Source organism: Loxodonta africana, chromosome 1 (assembly GCF_030014295.1).
Source record: "Loxodonta africana isolate mLoxAfr1 chromosome 1, mLoxAfr1.hap2, whole genome shotgun sequence".
NCBI lineage: Eukaryota > Metazoa > Chordata > Mammalia > Proboscidea > Elephantidae > Loxodonta > Loxodonta africana.
Window position 1 is genome coordinate 36,895,990 of NC_087342.1, and position 12,061 is coordinate 36,908,050.

Sequence of the window (12,061 nt, forward strand, 5' to 3'; positions counted from 1 at the left end):
TCATCTTCCTTGGTCAGGAGCACCTTTGAGCCCATGGCAGCCCTGATTTTTTACTATAACAAAGATGTCCCTAACTGTACCTTGACTCACCAAGCCCCCAAGGCCCCAATCTGAGCTCGGCTCGTACAGTGCCCATTTTCCATACCTTGTTTTCTCCTCACGAATCGTTATAATCATACCTCAGGAGCCAGATGGGAAACAAAATCACAAAGCCCCAAGCTACAATCGCACGGCAGGTTTTTCGACACTTCTAGCTTCTTTCATCCCACAGTGAATCTTTGACCATAGCCCAGTTGATTCACATCAACTCTAATATTCCCAGTGGCCCCAAAAAGAATTTATCCTGTGTGCTCCACCAGGATACATCATCTTATGTGGAGGGAGACTCTACCCCATTGGTAAAGTCCCCATCCCTAGGCCATCACCTTACACCTGGGCCATTCAGTGCTTAACAGGAGTTCACTTTGTGAACAGTGTACTTTGGAGTTCCCGACTTTCCCAACCCAAGTTCATCCATCACACCATAAAGATACCCTGAAAGAAACAGGATGTGTTTTCAGTAGATCCTACATCCCTAGAGGTGACAGGGATGGAAAGTAACCCAGTTCTAGAGGAAAATGGGTTTGGGTAGTGGTTCTTCAGAACAATTATTCCAGGTTTAGGAATGTACCACATGGAGGCGGCCATTAAAAACTTGTCAGACACTATCCACCTGCTAGCCCTAAGAGCTGAAAAGGTGCTTAAAGCACAACAAACCTGCTTAAACTCCTTAGCAGAGATGGTCCTAGATAATAGAATAGTCTTAGACTTCTTATTAGCCAAATCAGGAGGAATGTGTGCTGTGATTAACAAAACCTGTTGTACCTGGATAAACACCACCAGAAAAGTAGAAGTAAAACTAGATGCTATCCACAAGGTTAACTAAATAGACTGGCCAATACCTAGGCAGGAAAGCGTGTGGGATTGGTTCACTAACCTTTTCCCCATGTTGGGGTCCTGGTTGACCCCTTTAATAACTTTGAGAGTAATAGTCACTTTGGTCTGCATTTCTGCTCCCTGTCTAATAAAAGTGGTTACCAGGGGCACCACCAATACCCTCAAGGCTGGAGCGGTCTCTGCCCTGGTAGACCAAACTACTCCTTTCCCAGGCTCCAGGGATATGCGTCACGTAATCCAATGAGACGTTGCAGAATTTCGTCTTTCCAAACCGCAACCTGCATATGACCCCTAATAGATGTCAGGTTTCTCTCCCCAACCGATGCCACCATTCAGCAGGAAGTACCTAGAGAGAGACAAGGCACTCTGTTTCCCAAAACTGAGAAACCTACAACAAAAAGAGGGGATTGAAACCGGCTGCTAAGCCATATCTTGAACAGTACCTGAGCCAATTTTTTCTCTTCTTTCTTCTTTCTCTCCCCCAGCCCATCCCTGCCTCCAAGTAAAATCCTGATGTTAGCTCCCCAAATGGTTAAGTGTTAACCAATGTTTCCTCTAAGACTGTAGAAAATAAGTGATATTGATCTAAGCCTGTCAAATAAGATGAAGGATGGCACCAGCTACCCCCTGAGCTGATGGGATAATGGCAGGAAAAGATCAACATGTTTGAGACACAACGATCGAAACCAAACAGAAGAAAGGGAATGCACATTCCACAAGTCCCTAAAACTTATGCCTCTTTTCCCTTAAAAACCTGAGATGATCAGTAGTCAAGAGACAGACGGCTTTAGGAAGAGATCATTTCCCTCTGTCTCCACATACCGGTATATCCAATAAAGCACTTGCTGCCCACCTCACCCCGTCTCAAGAATTGGCTATTTGTGGCAGACGGCTCCAAATCGCAAATTGCAGTAAAAAGACTATGCAGGCAGATGGGAGCCATTGATGTGGACAGGTTCAGTGACTGGGAGAGCAGGACAGGCATGTTTTCCACTTTCCTGAGGATATCAGTAGGCAAGGCATTGCACTCAGCATCTCTTGCCTCTCTCTGTATGTGTTCATTCTGCGAAATTTCCTCGTTCTACCACTGAGACACATCACAACTTGCAGTGCCTGAGAGAGAGTCTAGAGATGAAGGGGGAAGGCCTTGGGCTGTACTAGTTGCCAATGGTAAGAGAAGAGCAGGCAGTCTATCTGGAAGGTCTTGATAGTAGGGATTGTTGGGGAAGCTACACCACAGGAGGACCCTGGCCAGGTGAAGCCTGCTGACAGATGGAAGCCTCTCCGGAGACAACTAATTCTGCTGATCCATTGTGTGGCAACACCTGGGCAAGGGGAATGGGCAGAAAACATTCACACATACCTGCCGGAGGCCTATCCTGGGTCTGAAGATTCCACCCTGGTCTCCACCTTGCCATTTTCTCAGCATACACCTTGCCTGCACACATCAAATTCGCCTTTCTCCATGAATGCCTTCTCCTGCTAGGAAACACAGCATACCACTCAGCCAAAAGAGAGTACAGGCAAAGTCGAGTGAAACGAGCATTTTCAAAATATTGCCATCTGCTGTTCCACAGCCTCCGGTGGCACACGGCATATGCATCAGGTTTCCCAACACAAGGCCGATATCCTGGCAGTCAGGGCCCCAGTAGTCCAGAGTCTGCGCATGTGGGGATATGGATGACCTGTCTGGAACATACAGGAGGAAGCCCTGGACCCTAGGCTGGCTCACAATTGAGCTGCATGAAATCTATTATTTTGCCTGGCCTTTGGCCCGAGCCCCCATGAATGTGTGCTCTCTAGGTACTTTTCTACTCCGACCACTCTGAATCTGCCACCAGCGGATATGTGATTGTGGAAATCAACATCCATCACTGGTGGCAATGTCACAGGTCACTAGGTACCTAGGTGCAGGCCGACCTTGGCTGTCTTCTGCCCCAGGCAACGGTCCTCATCCTTCAAACGAAATGATGACATGTGGGCACTGGCAGACGTCAATTTCCCAACAAACACAGAGGTCTGAGTGAGGGTCAACAGACCATGTGGACAGGTGAAGGCTGAGTGGGTGGGGCTTAGGTTTGTTTACCAATCACCATGGAGACAGCCACCAGAAGACTGGGCGGAATTTCTGATGGGACGGGTCACAAACACAGAGCCAATAGGAGAGGTCTAGCCTAACTGGCCGGTTCTGCAGTGTCCTCCGTTCTGTCCATGGACACTCAATGGCCTCTTCTGGCTTTAGCCACAGGAATTGAGCACACCCAGGGAATATCTTCACAGATGGCAAACCCTGATGTGGACAGGTTCAACATATTGGGAGAGCAGGCCAGGTACCTGTGTTTCACTTACTTGAGAATATCAGTAGGCAAGGTGACATCACTCAGCATCCATGGTCCCTCTCTGTATTTGTTCACTTGGAGAAATCTCCTTATTCTACCCCTGAGAAACATCACAAGTACGAGTGCCTGAGAGAGCTTGGTGATGAAAGGGGGAAGTCTTCTGGCTTTACCTGTTCCCTATGGGCACAGAATAGCAGGTAGTCTATCTGGATGGTCTTAGATATGGTTGATTGACATGGGAAATACACTACAGGTGGAGCCTGGACAGGTGGAGCTTGTGGGCAGATACAAGCCCCTCTGGCAACTACTAATTCCACTGATATTTTGCATGGTGAAAAACCGGCCAAGTGGAATGGGCAGATAACATTGACCCATACCAGCCAGGGACCTCTTCTGTGACTAAAGATCCCAACCTGGTCTCAAACTCATCACTTTCTCAACACACACCTTGCCTGCACACGTACTTCTGCCTCTTGCAGTGAAAGCCTTATCCTACTAGTAAAAACACCATGCCACTCAGCTAAAGGCAGTTCCGAGAAAATGAAGTGAAACTGCCATTTTCAAAAAGTTTGCTGTGTACACATCCCCTGCTACTCGGTATGTGGCCGGCCTCCAAAGACAAGGCAGCAATGCTGGCAGCCAGGGCCACAGCAGTCCAATGGTTTCTGGATGTGGCGACGTGGCCGACCTGTTTGCCACATACAGGAGGGAGCCTTGGGCCCTAGACTGGCTGGCCATTCAGCTCCACAACATCCAGTACTGTCCCTGGCCTTTGGCCGGTGCCTCAATGAATGTGTGCTCTCTAGCGATATTCTGCCACCAGGGGATATGTGACTGTGGAAGTCAAAATCTGTCACTGGCAGCAGTGTCACAAGTCACTAGAAATCTAGGCACAAGATGACCTTGGCACTCTTCTGCCCCAGGAAAGGGCTTGAATCCTTATTCCAGATGGTGACACCTATGCCCTGGCAGACATTAATTCTGATCAACGCAGAGGTCTGAGTTAGGGTCAGGAGGCCATGTAGGCTACGTGAAGTCCAGTTGGGAGCAGCGAAGCATTGTTTAGCATCAGCATGGAAACAGCCACTGGAAGAGTGGGAGGAGCTTCTGACGGGTCAGCTCACAAGTACTGAGCCAATGGGAGAGATCTGGCCCATCTGGCTGATGACACAGGCCCCTTCATTGTGACCTGTGGAACTTAGTGGCCACCTCTTGCTGTGGCCACAGAAGTTCAGCACATCCTGGGAAGGGCTACACAGGCAGTTGGGAGCCCCTGATGTGGACAGGTTCAGGGCATTGGGAGAGCAGGCCAGGTGTCTGTTTTCCGCTTTCCTGAGGAAATCAGTAGGCAAGGCACCTCCACTCAGCATCTCTTGCCTCTATGTGTTCATTCTGTGAAATCTCCTCATTCTACCCCTGAGACACATCACAACTTGGAGTGCCTGAGAGAGAACCTAGAGACAAAAGGGGGAAGGCCTCTGGCTCTGCTGGTTGCCCATGGGCAGAGAAGAGCAGGTAGTCTATCCGGAAGGTCTAGATATTTGTCATTGATGGGGGAGCTACACCATGGGGGTGGGGGGGGGCTCTGGCCAGGTGAAGCTTGCTGACAGATGGAAGCCTCTCCAGAGACTCCTAATTCCGCTGATCCATTGTATGGAAATATCCAGGCAAGTGGAATGGGCAGAAAACATTCACACTTATCTGCCAGAGTCCTATCCTAGGTCTGAAGATCCCACCCTGGTCTCCACCTTGTCATCTTCGCAGACCCAACTTGCCTGGACACATCAATCCGACTTTCTCCATGAAAGCCTTCTCCCGCTAGGAAACACAGCATGCCACTCAGCCAAAAGAGAGTACAGGCAAAGTCAAGTGAAATGAGCATTTTCAAAATTTTGCCATCTGCTGGTCAACAGCCTCCGGTGGCACACTGCATATACGTCAGGTTTCCCAAGACAAGGCCGAAATCCTGGCAGCCAGGGCGCCAGTAGTCCAGAATCTGTGGATGTGGGGATATGGATGACCTGTTTGCGATATACAGGAGGGAGCCCTGGGCCCTAGACTGGCTAGCCCATGAACTCCACAAAATCCAGTATTTTCCCTGGCCTTTGGCCTGAGCCGCCTTGAATGTGTGCTTTCTAGGTACATGTCTCCTCTGACCACTCTGAATCTGCTACCAGCGGATATGTGAGTGTGGAAATCAACATCTATCACTGACGGCATTGTCACAGATCACTAGGTATCTAGGTTCAGGCTGACCTTGGCTGTCTTCACTCCCAGCCAAGTGCCCTCATCCTTCAAGGGAAATGATGACATGGGGGCACTGGTGGACGTTACTTTTTTCATGAACACAGGGGTCTGGGTGAGGTTCAGCAGGCCAGGTGGCCAGGTGAAGACTGAGTGGGCAGGGCTAATGTTTGTTTCCCGATTACCATGGAGACAGCCACCAAAAGACTGGGCAAATTTCTGATGGGACGGGTCACATATAGGAGGGAGCCTTGGGCCCTACACTGCCTCGCCATTTAGCTCCATGACATTCAGTATCCTCCCTGGCCTTTGGCCAGTACCTCATTGAATGTGTGCTCTCTAGCAATATTTCTCCTCCCGTCATGATCATTCTGCCACCACTGGATATGTGAGTGTGGAAGTCACCAAGTATCACTGGCAGCAGTGTCACAAGTCATTAGAGATCTACCCACAAGCTTACCTTGGCTGTCTTCTGTCCCAGGGAAGGGCCCAAATCCTCTATGCCAGATAGTGACACCTGGGCACTGGTGAACATTAATTTTTATCAACACAGGTCTGGGTGAGGGTTAGCAGGCCAGGTAGGCTAAGTGAAGGCGGAGTGGATCGGAGCTAAGACTTGTCCAGAGTCTGTGGATTTGGGGATATGGATAACACGTTTGCCATGTACAGGAGGGAGCCCTGGGCCCTCAACTGGCCTCACTTGAGCTATACGACCTCTGGTATTTTCCCTGACCTTTGGTGAGTGTATGCTCTCTAGCTACATTTCTCCTGCGACCACTCTGAATCTGCCACCAGAGGATATGTGAGTGTGGAAATCAACATCTATCACTGGTGGCAGTGTCACAGGTCACTGGGTATCTAGACTCAGGGTCACCATGTCTGTCATCTGCCCCAGGCAAGTGCCCTAATCCTTCAAACAAAATGATGACACGTGGGCACTGGTGGACATCATTTTTTTCATCAACACAGGGGTCTGGGTGAGGGTCAACAGGCCAGGTAGGCCAGGAGAAGGCCGAGTGCAGGGGCTAAGGCTTCTTTCCCAATCACCATGGGGGCAGCCACCCGAAGACTGGGTGGAACTTCTGATGGGACGTGTCACAAACACCGAGCTAATAGGAGAGGTCCGGCCTAGATGGCCAGTTCTGCAGAGTCCTCCTTTTTGTCCATGGACAGTCAAGGGGTTCTTCTGGCTTTGGCCACAGGAATTGAGCACACCCAGGGAATATCTTTAAGACAGGGAGCAAAGGCCCTGAGATCGGAGGGTGACTGTTTTAGATACAGCGAAGAGACTGCTGTGGTTAGAGGAGAAACAAGAGAAATGGACAGAGAGGTGATAGGGGGTTGAGTGTGGAACCTAAAGACTAAGTAAGACAGAGAACAGAGGGGCCCTCAAATCTGCAAACTAAGTAACAAGAAATAGTCCAGGGCGCAGACTATTTCTTGTTACTTTCTTTTCAGATGGCAGGGTATCCAAAAATAGCCCTCAAACTTCTTTAAGGTTGCCTTTCATAGGCAGCTGGAGAAGACCAGGCCCAGGGACATGTGCAGAATATCCACCTGTGACCGCTGCGTGACCTTCCACAGGGGGCAGTGAGGGGCTACAGCTCCAGCTGGGGAATTGAACCCAGGGACCGAGAGACTGTGTAGGCGTGACGCCCCATAATAAGTCCTGCTATGAATCCCAGAGGCCTCCAGGACAGGAGCCATCTTGGAATGCTGCTGCACCAGCACCTTAGTTAGCATATGCCTGCCTGTGACTATGAATAAACATGAATCTTTTTCTGCCCAAGAACTTTTAAGAACTCGGGCCTATCTTTTGTTCTGTGAGATGAGGGTATGTGCTTCTCTAGTGCCTCCTCATCTCCGCTTGCAAGCTTCTTCAATAAAGTTTTGCTCGTTTGGAAAACTACATGACTTACCTGCTCATTCTTGGCCAGTGAGAGGCAAGAACCTTATTCTGGTAACATATTCACAGGTGGCATCCACTGATGTGGACAGGTTCAACACACTGAGAGAGCAGGCAGGTACCTCTTTTCCACTTAGTCTAGGATATCAGTAGGCATGGCACCCTTACTCAGCATTTATGGTCCCTCTAAATATATATTCATTCGGAGAGATCTCTTCATTCTACTCCTGAGAAACATCACAAGTACAAGTGCCTGAGAGAGCCTGGAGATGAAACGGGAGAGGCTTCTGGCTGTACCGCTTCCCCATCGGCAGAGAATAGCAGGAAGTCTATCTGGATGGTCTTAGATACTGTTGATTGACAAGGTGGAGCTTGTAGGCAGATGGAAGCCTCTCCACCACCTAGTATTTTCACTGATCCTTTGTATGGCGAAAAACCTTGCCAAGTGGAAAGGGCAGATAACATTGACCCACACTTATCAGGGACTCTCCTGGGACTAAAGATCCCAACCTGGTCTCAGTCTGGTCACCCTCTGAGCATGCACCTTGCCTGCACACATAATTCTACCTTTCTCTGTGACTGCCTTATCCTACTAGGAAAAAAAAGCATGTCACTCAGCCAAGGGCAGTACCGGGAAAATGAAGTCAAAATGCCATTTTCAAATTTTTGCTGCCTCCAAATCCCCTGCCTGTGGTGGAACGCTGAGTATGTGGCTGGCCTCCAAAGACAAGGCTGAAATCATGGCACCCAGGGCCCAAGCAGTCCAGTGGTTACTGGACATGGGGACACAGATGACCTGTTTGTCACATACAGGAGGAAGCTTTGGGCCCTAGACTGGATGGCCATTCAGCTCCACGACTTCTACTACTGTCCAAGGCCTTTGGCCGGTGCCTCATTAAATGTGTGCTCTCTAGTGATACTTCTTCTGTCACTATCATTCTGCACCAAGGGATATGTGAGTGTGGAAGTCACAATCTGTAACTGGCAGCAGTGTCACAAATTACTAGAGTTCTAGGCACAAGCTGACCTTGGCTGTCTTCTGCCCCAGGCAAGGGCCCAAATACTTTATCCCAAATGGTAACACCCAGGTACTGGTGGACATTAATTTTTATCAACACAGAGGTCTGGGTGAGAGTCAGCAGGCCAGGTAGGCTAAGTGAAGGTCGGGTTGGCAGGGCTAAGGCTTGTTTACCATCACCATGGAGAAAACCCCTGGAAGAGTGGGCGGAGCTTCGATGGGCCCGGTCACAAGCACTGAGCCAATGGGAGATATCTGGCCCACCCGGTGGATGACACAGGGCCCTTCATTGCGACCTACCACACTTAGTGGCCACCTCTGGCTGTAGCCACACGATTTCAGCACACCCTGGGAAAACCTACGCAGGCAGATGGCAACCCCTGATGTGGATAGGTTCAGGGCATTGGCTGAGCAGGCCAGGCATATGTTTTCCACTTTCCTGAGGATATCAGTTGGCAAGGCATCCCCATGCAGCATCTCTTGCCTCTCTCTGTCTCTTCCTATATGTGTTCATTCTGCGAAATCTCAGCATTCTACCCCTGAGACACATCACCGCTTGGAGTGCCTGAGAGAGTGCTTAGTTATGAGAGACCAAAGGGGGAAGGCCTCTGGCTGTACTGGTTGCCCATGGGCAGACAAGAGCAGGTAGTCTATCCAGAAGGGCTAGATAGTAGTGATTGTTGGGGGAGCTACACCATGGGCAGACCCTGGCCAGGTGAAGCTTGCTGACAGATGGAAGCCTCTTTGGAGACTACTAATTCTGCTGACACATTGTTTGGAAATACCTGGGTAAGGGGTATGGGCAGAAATCATTGACACATACCTGCCAGAGGGCTCTCCTGGGTCTGAAGATCCCATCCTGGTCTCCACTTTGTATCACCTTAAGCACACACCTTGCCTGCACACATCAAATCTGCCTTTCTCCAGGGATGCTTTCTTCTGCTAGGAAACACAGCATGTCACTCAGCCAAAGCAGAGTACAAAGTCAACTGAAACTACCGTTTTCAAAATCTTGCCCTCTACTGGTCCACAGCCTCCAGGGGCACACTGCATATGCTTCAGGTCTCCGAAGACAAGGCCAAAATCTGGGAATCCAGGGTCCTGCTTGTCAAGAGTCTGTGGATTTGGGGATATGGATGACATGTTTGCCCCATACAGGAGGGAGCTCTGGGCACTAGGCTGGCTCCACCTGAGCTTCACGATGTCTGGTAATTTCCCTGACCTTTGGCCCATAACCCAGTGAATGTGTTCTGTCTAGATACATTTCTCCTCCGACCACTCTGAATCTGCCACCAGTGCATATGTGAGTGTGGAAATCAACATCTATCACTGGCAGCAGTGTCACAGGTCACTAGGTATCTAGGCTCAATCTGACCTTGGCTGTCTTCTGCTCCAGGAAAGGGCCCTCATCCTTCAAAGGAAATGATGTCACGTGGGCACTGGAGGATAATATTTTTGGAAACAACACAGGGGTCTGGGTGAGGTTCAACAGGTCATTTGGCCAAGTGAAGGCTGAGTGGGCAGGGTTAAGTTTTGTTTCCCAATAACCATGGAGACAGACATCAGAAGACTACGTGGAACTTCTGATAGGACGGGTCACAAACACAGTAAATAGGAGAGGTCCGGCCTAACTGGCCAGTTCCGCAGAGTCCTCCATTCTCTCCATGGACATTCGAGGGCCTCTTCTGGCTTTGGCCACAGGAATTAAGAACACCCAGGGGATATCTTCAGAGGTGACAACCCCTGATGTGGACAGGTTCAGACACTGGGAGAGCAAGCCAGGTGTCTGTGCTCCAGTTACTTGAGGATATCAGTGGGCAGGGTGACATCACTCAGCATCGATGGTCCCTCTCTGTATGTGTTCATTTGGAGAAATCTCTTCACTCTACTCCTGGAAACATCACAAGTACGAGTGCCTGACAGACAGCCTGGTGATGCAATGGGGAAGTCTCCTGGCTGTACCAGTTCCCCATGGGCACAGAATAGCAGGTAGTCTATCTGGGTGGTCTTAGATACTGTTGATTGACATGGGAAATACATCACAGACAGACCCTGGCTAGGTGGAGCTTGTGGGTATTTGCAAGCCTCTCTAGGACTACTAATTCTGCTGATACTTTGTATCGTGAAAAACCCGCCAAGTGGAAAGGGCAGATAACATTGACTCATACCAGCCAGGGCCTCTCCTGTGACTAAAGATCACAACGTGGTCTCAACCTCATCACCCTCTCAGCACACACCATACCTGCACATATAATTCTGCTTTTCTCCATGAATGCCTTATCCTACTAGAAAAAAAAGCATGTCACTCAGCCAAAGGTACCTCCAAGAAAATGAAGTGAAACTGCTATTTTTAAATGTTTGCTGTCTACACGTCCTCTGCCTCTGGCAAATCACTGCATATGTGGCCGGCCTCCGAAGACAAAGCAGAAATGCTGGCAGCCAGGGCACCAGCAGTCCAGTGGTTTCTGGATGTGGGGACGTGGATGACCTTTTTGCCACATACAGGAGGGAGCCTTGGGCCCTAGACTGGCTCACCATTCAGCTCCACAACGTCCAGTACTGTCCCTGGCCTCTGGCAGGTGCCTCATTGAATATGTGCTCTCTAGCGATATTTCTCCTCCCGCCACAATCATTCTGCCACCAGGGGATATGTGAGTGTGGAAGTCACCATCTATCAGTGGCAACAGTGTGACAAGTCACTAGAGATCTAGATACAAGCTGACCTTGGCTATCTTCTGCCCCAGGCAAGGGCCCAAATCCTTTAATCCAGACGGTGACACTTGCACGCTGGCAGACATTAATTTTGATCAACACAGAGGTCTGCGTAAGGGTCAGCAGGTCATGTAGGCTAAGTAAAAGCTGGGTGGGCGGGACTAAAGCTTGTTTGCCATCACCATGGACACAGCCACAGGAAGAGTGGGAGGAGCTTCTGATGGGCCAGCTCACAAGTACTGAGCCAATGGGAGAGAGCTGGCCCACCTGGCAGATGACACAGGCCCCTCCATTGTGACCTTTGACACTTAGTGGCCACCTCTGGCTGTGGCCACAGGATTTCAGCTCACCCTGGGAAAGGCTACGCAGGTTAGATGGGAGCCCCTGATGTGGACATATTCAAGGTATTGGGAAAGCAGTCCAGGCACCTATTTTCTGCTTTCCTGAGAATATCAGTAGGCAAGAAATCCTCATTCAGCATCTCTTGCCTCTCTCTATATGTGTTTATTCTGCGAAATCTCTTCATTCTACCCCTGAGACACATCACAACTTTGAGTGAATGAGAGAGAGCCTAGAGACGAAACTGGGATGGTGTCTGGCTGTTTAGGTTGCCCGTGGGCAGAGAAGAGCAGGGAGTCTAGCCGGAAGGTCTAGATGGTGGTGATTGATGGGGGAGCTACACCATGGGCGGGCCCTGGCAGGGTGAAGTCTGCTGACAGATGGAAGCCTCTCTGGAGACTACCGATTCCGCTGATCCATTGTATGGAAATACCCAGGCAAGCAGAATGGGTAGAAAACATTGACACATGCCTGCCAGAGGATTATCCTGAGTCTGAAGATCCCACCTTGGTCTTCAACTAGTCATCTTCACAGCACACACCTTGCCTATACACATCAAATCCGCCT